Source organism: Puntigrus tetrazona, chromosome 23 (genome assembly GCF_018831695.1).
Source record: "Puntigrus tetrazona isolate hp1 chromosome 23, ASM1883169v1, whole genome shotgun sequence".
NCBI lineage: Eukaryota > Metazoa > Chordata > Actinopteri > Cypriniformes > Cyprinidae > Puntigrus > Puntigrus tetrazona.
The window spans coordinates 13,959,339-13,968,517 of NC_056721.1; positions in this window are offsets into that span (position 1 = coordinate 13,959,339).

A 9,179-nucleotide genomic window follows, 5' to 3' on the forward strand; every position below is an offset into this window, starting at 1 on the left:
TATATATATCAATTTGAAATCAAAATGGTTTTGGTTTCAAAATATGGTTCAGTTTTTAAAATATCTTCTTTTATGTTTCACAGAAGAAAGTATGTCATACTGGTTTGGAACGACATGAAGGTGAGTGAATGACCAAAGAACTTTCATTTTGGGGTGAACTATCCCTGTAATATAAAATGTGCTGTCACACACACACACACACACACACACACATTATATTTAGTGATTTGCCAACATTGAATATTTCTTATCCAATCTGAAATGAGAGTCAGAAATAAGCATTTTATATTTCACAATACAGTACAATTACAGCAAATAGATAACCTGATGCAACATTCCTGTGGATTACAGCAATTTTATTTCTTGAGCTTGGTATCATAAATCACATTTATCATTTCACCGACACACCCCAACACAAACAGACCAAAGAATCAAGACCGGCAGGGAAACGAGCAGCCACTGATAGCCGCTCAATCATGTGATCATCAGACTACATAAAGCAGCGCACATATTCACTTGAATGAATAAATGCTCTCTGGGCACCAAGGGCCTTTAGAACAACATTCCAATGCTCTGACTTGGAACACAACAATATACCTCCTGTTTAATTAGATATGCTCAAGGCTCAGTTAACACAAGACCAGCAGAAGGGATGTTCTAGATGCTCATTGGAGGTGAATGACCTTGTCACTGGGGAATTCATACTCTAACAAAAGTTATCTCTTCGAGGAAGCTGTATGTGCGTGAGAGATGGAGAGATTGAGAATACAAATAGCGTTTACTTCACTCTGACAGAGTTGGCATAAATCACATGGCTTACTTACTGTATTAATGCCATATAATGTCTTGTTGAATGGCCACCTGTTGATTCAGTGCTCTCGACCCACCCAACATTGAGTGTGTTCAGTCATGCGTCGTATCAGATGAGCCCGGCAGCAGGAAGAGATAGAGCAGCAAATAATATGCACGGGTTTGTGTGTGCTAACTGCGTGATTGAATTCTGTGTGTGCACTTGCGGTCGGCTAATGGGTTACGGCTTCACTGCTCTGTATTAAGTGAGCAGACGGCAATAAGGCACCTGTTCCTGCAGTCTGAGCCCCAGGAGGTTAACATTGGTTTATTGAGGTAGGCATTAGGAACGTCAGGCATGTCACCCCCCCACACAACCAGCTGACTGGCCCTTCCTTCCTCCTCGCCCTCAGCCACAGCCAAGAGAAAGTGGAAGGCAGCTGTGTAAATCACTGACGGAGGGGGAAACTCATAATGTAGTGGTATCACATAAGGAAAAGGAGGAAAGAGGAGGATCAAAGCGGACATTAGTCAAAAACGAGATAAAAAAGGATTAGAACAGATGGAAATGTGTTATTCACTTGATAAGAACGAGGGACCCTAAATTTTGGGATATAGCAGCTCAAGGATGATTTGTTGCATGGTTATGTAGGTCATGGAAGTTTCATTATCAGTGAAAAGATAACAATCGGAGCCATTGAGAGACAGTTTGGGTGTAGCAAAGAACGCTGTACTGTGTCGCGCAAGAAGTTGAAACAAAAGCTGGAAAGATTTTTTACAAAACCATTCCAAATTCGAAAATTACCATTAAATTCTACATGCCATTTTTTTTTCTGGGATGCTTTTAAGTGTTGATGATATATAAATGAAAGATATGAAGAACAAAAAAGAGAAAGGAACGATCTTTAATAAATCCTGTTTAAAACCAAGCACAAGCAAGTTTTTGGAAATGTGTTCTTCGTATTTATATTGGTTTCATGTGGCTTTCAAAATGTTTTATACCATTTTCAGGAAAGAATGACTCTTAATTGAATGACTCTAAAATATGTTACGTGTAGGAAACATTAAACAAAAAATATCTTTTCATTTTATCTTGAATTCACGTACTACTGGGTCATAAGTACACCGGTCAATGTATTATTTTCAACAATAAGAACAAAATCATTTCAAGAATTTTTTTTTTTTTCAAATATCATGAATTATTTATTTAAACTAATTTAGCCTAATTTTTAGGGAGTTAATTCACGTGACCTCACATTTCCCAGGGAGAAAATATGTAATATTTAAAACATACTCATCGTCATAGGAAATGTGTATTCATTACATGAATTAACTGCATTTTAAATAAAGGTCAAAGTATAAATGAAAAGTTTAATGAATTAAATAAGCAGTATCAAAAATATATAAATAAGCTGACCTTAAAACTAGTCCTAAATAACTAAATTCACTGACCCTAAAAGTCAGATGATGTTGACAGCTGGGCAGGCTTGAGAAAGAAAGCTCCTCTATTTTGAAAGGCAAATAGTGGTGTGGAATTGAAGGCTGCAAATCATTCCCTTATTTGCTGACAGATGTCACATCTTACACGCTGCTGTGAATCTGTGACCCATCATCTTCTCATGGGGGGCTTTGAGTGGTACGAGAACATGCCTGTCCTTGCTAGCCCGACTTAAACACCACCTTCAGAATGATTCACCAGATGACAGCAGCCCTCTTCAATTTAAGCACATTGGCACATGGTGACCATTTAAAGACGCAGACGCTCTCTTTCCCAAACCCCCTCCCAAACAAGTACGCGCAAAAATCCACAGGTGAACAGAAAACAGTTTACCACAACCATTAAACACTAATAAAGCACAATCCAATACTGTTTGAACCAATATTTTATTCAGTTCTCTTGAATTAGTTGTGAATTTTAGCTCTTTGAATTTTATGATGATTCAAAATGCGTTTCAAATGCGATTGACCAAATTGTATCTCAAAATATGATTAATATGCAAGAGAGCATATGTCATATTACAGATGCTTCCCCTTTTTCTTATGAGCGTTTTAGGCAATGGTACAATACATGTGACGGTTAAACTGATGCCAATCCTGTAGCACTCCTATAGTGCATCTCTCTTCCTCTTTTTCATGCCCTATTTCTCTCTCAGCTCCATCTGCTTGCTCTTACATGTCTCCAAAGTTCCACCTTAACCACAAATAAATCAGGTGTGTTGGTAGGGTGTGTGTGAGAGACTTCCAACAGGCAGGAGCAACTTATGCAATCCCAAATGTTGCATTGTCGTCCTGCATATACGCTTCTTTCAAGACCACACATGCCCACTGCACCCGAACAGCAAGTGCCATTTTGAAGAGGATTTCTATTTCTTCATTATCTTATTATCTCTATTTCTTTCTTTTCTGTTTAAAAATGCGCCCATGAAAAGTTACTAATTTTAATAAATGAACTCCTGTCTTCATGTATGTACTAGGGAGGCAGTGGCTCAAAAGATTATACCAGGAAAAAAAGTGTATAAATTAAAAATTTTTCTAAAATGACATTGTCCAACAGCAAAAGCAGCAGGTAAAGTTAAAGCAAAAAAACTCTCTCCTATCTTGAGCTCATTGAGTTTTAACAGAGTGTGTGAGGCCAAAGGACATAACAAAAAACATAATTCTAAGTGTTTTTCTGATGCAAGACCTTTTAATTTTGTAAAAACTGCCTAAAAAAAGCGCTGTCCAGCCTGATTCGGTGTTTGCGGTCAGATGAGGTGTTGACAGGTTTATTGTCAGTGGCATTATTCTATCTTTATTTTCATAACTGGTTCTGTCTGTCACCTCAGAAAAGCGAACTACACTATCCTGCCAGATGTTATAAACACTCCTCTGTAGCGCGCGAACACAACGCCACGCTGCATATCACTTCATTTCGGCTTGATGACCATGGGAAACCGTGGGTCCCAACTAAGGCCAAACCAGTTGAGGAAAACTGCTCCAAAGCGTATGGTGGGTTTAGTGCAGACTGTAAAAAGGATGGACGCCTCTGCTTCCTTCCACTATAGAAAACTGATGCCAAATCTAAACAAAGAATATTAACGTTAATGGGAAGACTTAAAAAAACGTTATTAAACAACTGAAACACTTAACGTTAGATTTTAGTTTTTAGTTTTAGTGAGTAAACAGCTGTGAGTGTGTGTGTGTGTTTGTGTGTGAGCTGGTTTTTGTGGTATATGGAGTATATTTGTTTAATGACATGGGTATGACAGAGGTATTCAAATGGTAAATGTTTTATTATTTTACCTGTTTGCATATATAAATATGCTGTATTATATAAATTATGCTGTATTTTCATTTTTGGGTGAACTATCCCTTTAATAATACAAATGTATTTATGATTTGTATAAATTCAACAATACCCAGCTATTTTACATTTTCTGTTAAAAAGGTTGACAAAAATAAAAATAATAACAGTACGTGACAGAGTATGACATGAAATTCACTCCCTTTAAGCTAAACATCCAGTCGGTTAAATACGCCTACACCTTACTGTCAAGCGCTCTGAATAATACATCCTCGCTGGGACCGCATCTGTCTTATGTTGTTTCAACAATTTCAACAAGTCAGAAAAAGCTTACTGTCTGGCTTGAGGATTTTCCTTTTTCAAACCGGGTGTAATCCATTGACTGCAATGGATTAATTTCACAGGGCAACAGATATGCCCAAACGCCGCCTCACCCAAAACCCAGGCATTGTGAGAGTTCTGGGTTTTTCAAATCCCTGCATGTTTTAAACGAAGCACAAACACCACACGCACACAGAACATTGCGTTATTTAGTTCAAGTGATATTACAGCTTATGTTATATCAATTATGCAGCACAATTTGGATTTAGAAACCGACCGCGTTCACTTCCATTGTACGCACGTCACCGCAAACCTCAGTTTTATGCATTTTTCAAAGAAAACAAGGATCGAGTCAAAATCATTTCATGTGAGCCTGACTCGCATTGAATCCAGAATCGCAAGAAGCAAAACAAATCTCAGAAAGTACAACCAGACTCCAGCCGGCACTGTACGCTCTTGATCTGATCCCAGCTCTGCCCAAACTGACCCAAAGAGAAACATTTTTTTTTTTGCACTGAGATATAATTATGTGCAAGGCCCGTCTTTACTTGCATCTGAGATTATATTTCAGCCTCAGAGCAGAGGAGATGATGTCACGGAGGAGGTAACGCGTTCGCATGGTTTAAGTCACCAGGTGAATCCTATCACAGCAGCAATGACCTTTTCCAGTCTTTCGCTACGCAAAGAGCAAGCTGACCCCAGTGCTATCTGATCCAGCACCGAACACATCCTGGCTATTGTGTTGGGTATGAAAAGAAGAGCTGCATCAAATCCTAACGCTTTCTTCAGACTATTCTGTCAGCAAGTGAGACACAACAGCGTGGCATCTGGACATACGTCACCTTTTAGAGCATTTTCGCGTGATCTTCGGCGAGGTCTCCTTTTTCCTATGACTAATTCGGAGATAAAAATGGAACACTGCCCATTCATAAAGATTCATTTGAGTCTGCCCTAACTAAAAGGTCAGAAGGCTCTCATATTCACACCTTTTTGTTGCTTTGTGTTGATTCAGCTATTCACTGCAAGCTGTATTGAAGCTTGACACGAAGCTTTAGTGGGCCCAAAAAAAAAAAAAAAAAAAGCCATAAAAATCAAGCCGTCTGGTTTGAATTTGCCATCACGCAAGAGGCTCGTATCAGATAAACACAGAATGTCATTGAAGGGAAGCGATTATCTAAAAGCAGCCTATATTTATGTTATCAAATGTCTAAGCATGATGTAAGAAGAGTGACATTAAAAGAAGGATACTGTAAAGAGAGGTTTAATCGTCCAAAAGTGTCTTCAGCAGCTTTTCATGTTTGTAAGAGATATTTTAAATGATATGTAATAGCCATTTGGAGGTCAAGACCACCGTAACTAAAAAAAACGACTATGAAAGGGGCCATTGTTTCCTGTACTATGGGCCTACATGCCTTTTGGCCTATTTATATGTGTGCTGTATTTGTTTGTCTGCGATGGGTACTTCTCCTGTCACTAAGGAGTCCAGCTAATAAAATAAGGTAAAAAAAACTGACTAGAAATATCGCACTCCAAAACTTAACAACCCTATACCACAATACAAAAAAAATAATAAACTCACTGATACTTACAGACAAAAAAGGTGAAATTACCTACAAATATACAGTTATTGGCTCAAGCGTGGCTAACTGCACATTATCCAGTTACTACAGTTCAACTTGCCTCGTCTGTCAAAATTGTTATGCTTACCATGTTAAAGTTAAAAATGAAATCTATGACTCTTTCTAAAAATGAAAGTTAAAAAAGCAACCTCCATTTTTACCACATTCGGAAATTACACATTTGGAAGTTCATCTCCAATGTACATTATTGATTACATGACATTATTACATTAATATTTCCCCAACTTAGATTGTGGAGTGATATGAGAAACAGGAAAGTAGTGCCTACATTATGTTTTAACAATAATAATTAGCAATAACAATAATAATTCACAATAATACATTGTAAAACATTGTAAAAATAAAAATTGTAATATAATAAGTAAAAAAAAATACAAACAAAAACCTTAGTCATAGTCATACACAATCATCAAATCATAAAACTTATTTAGGAATATTTCTATAAGTTTGAATGTTTTAAAACTGGAGCAGATTCAAATGCGAGTGAATTAGGATTCCAGTAGCCAATCACACAGTGTTCAACAGCTATGTCTACGATTGGCTACAATAAACTCTTGAAGCTAAAACACAGATGTGCACAGGATGCTTTACCAAATCTGCTTTGCCAATATCCTTATTACAGTTTTGACTGAGGATGCTTTGGACTGACTGCGTGAGAAAATGGACGTGTGGCATGCAGAGAGCGTGAGAATAGTGTCGAGATAGATAGATAAGATGGAATAAAATATCCCCTTGTTTTTGAGCAAAGTTACATTACTCTGCAATCTGTGCATCAGCTCCCACTTTGTCGTCTCACTGGAAATATGATAAATAAATGATTGCCAGGTTTAGGTTTTTGTCTAAGAAACAAAAGGAGTGACCAGCGCACATCTATGTTTATTTCTGATAAGGAATGCATCGGCTCAGCAGCTTGTGAGATCATTTAAATTGCAAGGATGTTTAGCGTGGCCAAATGACTGGTGGAAAGTGGACACTTATCAGAAAAAGAAAAGCCAACCCCAGTATTTTCAGCATTCTTAACATTTTCCTTCTCTTTCTAATTTGGTCTGTTGGAGCCCAGTCAGTGTGGTTCATGCCCATAGAATTACAGAGAGCTGGAAAGATGAAGGACAGTACAAACACGTGTCTGGAAGAGACATTTCTCCAATTCATTCCTGCACCTGCATACACACATATATCCCCTACATGCCCCGTGAGTACAAAATAATAAAAGCATTTATGTATAACTGGATAACTATAGTGGTCCTAAGCGAATACTTCTCATATTTTCGTACTCTAATTTTCATAAGTAAAGGCTTAGAGAGAAATGCAAAACAGATCTTTCTAAAGCGGTCTGATGTGTTTATAAAAATACCATCTAAGTATCTAAGTATCATATCACATGTACTCGGCCGCCGACATATGGCCTCAATAAAGCAGTCAAAAACCCTCCCAGCAATTTGAATGAATTAGATATTTGCATGCCTGTTCTTGTTGCAATGTCCTCCAACTGTGGTTTTTACTACATACCGAACGTCCTACTGTTACCTTGCCGTCGGCCTGCTTTATGACTAGAGAGGAACAATATAGATGCTTCTTCTACGTTCATTATTTCGGGCCCTCCAGATTCATACTTCCTGCAAATGCTTCGCTGCTTTCCCGGGAGTGGGTGTCAATTAACATTCCTGGTCTTGGTCTGTCATGGCATTGTAAATCTTATATACTTCAACTCCTTTTTTTCCATGAACACACCCCTCTTCCTATCGGGATGAAAAGAAAGACGAGGAGAGTGATACGTCTTTAAGGGCTTTGACATAACCTGTCTGCAACTTGCCCTTCGTTTTGTCTTTCAGATTTATAGGTGGCGCAAAGTTTACTAGATTTACTGGCAGCTAAATCTCGATCCCAATGAATATGGGATCTTTAATTTAAGTACAGTTCAAAAAAATGCATATATTTTGTGATTAAACCTGACATAAAAGATAATATTCCTGAATAACGTGCGCTGTGGTCGGGATGGAATACATTTGGATCATTGGATAAATGAAGACTGTTTTCTCTGTGATGTGTCTGCCAGCTCACAGCGTTCACAAATTTCCTGATCTTCAAGGGTCATGCCAGCATGACCACAAACACTGCCCCCGGGAATTCCACGAATTCCCTGTGGAACATCATGTGGGTTTGGGAATATGATTTTTTTTTTTACAGGATCAGGCACATCAAACCCAAGGCTGGTCAGAACACAAAACACCTCGTTCCCACTCTCTATCACACACACAGTGTACAAATACATAAATATTCGTTCTTAAACATTCATCTCGCACACAAATACGCCTGGCTAAAACTTAGCCAATTAAAAGCAAAAAATAATTGCCTCTATAAAAGTAATGTCCTTAAAGGGACAGTTCAGCCAAAAATGAAAACGGCAATCCAAACACACCTGTATGCATTTCTTTCTTATTCAAAACATTTTTTATGCCAAAAATCATTAGGATCTTATGTAAAGATGTTCCGTGAAGGTATTTTGTGAGTTTGCCACAGTAAATATGTAAAATCTTTTTTTTCTTTTAAGAGACCATTTCGGTTTCTATTAACTTTTATTGTTTGTACAAAAAAAAAAGGTAAATTTTCACATTTAATTGTTTCTCTGTGCCATTAAATGCATGATTATTATTTTTTTATTTATTTGTTTGCTATGGCATGGCATTTTTTGTATACCTGTTTCTACTACACTATTACAGTTCTTTTAAAGATTGAAATTAGCATTAATTTAGAGTAAGATGTGCTTGGGCTAAAGAAAAACACTAGATATATTGCTTGTCTTTTTCAGGTTCACGGCATAACCCACACAAAAAACTATAGTAACCTATGTGCCAAAACACATAATAAGCCATTAAACGAAAATATACGTTATCGGTATCTCAATACTGCCATCAAGTGGCTGTTACAGACACTACCACTGTAGGGTTCTTAAAATAATAAAATATGTTACCAACATCAGTGAACAATAGAATATAAGCTACATATACACACGTGTATATATATATATATATATATATATATATATATATATATATATATATATATATATATATATATATATATATATATATAAAATGTAAAACCGATCAGAGCAAAGCCAACAAACAACACAATGGCAACACAGA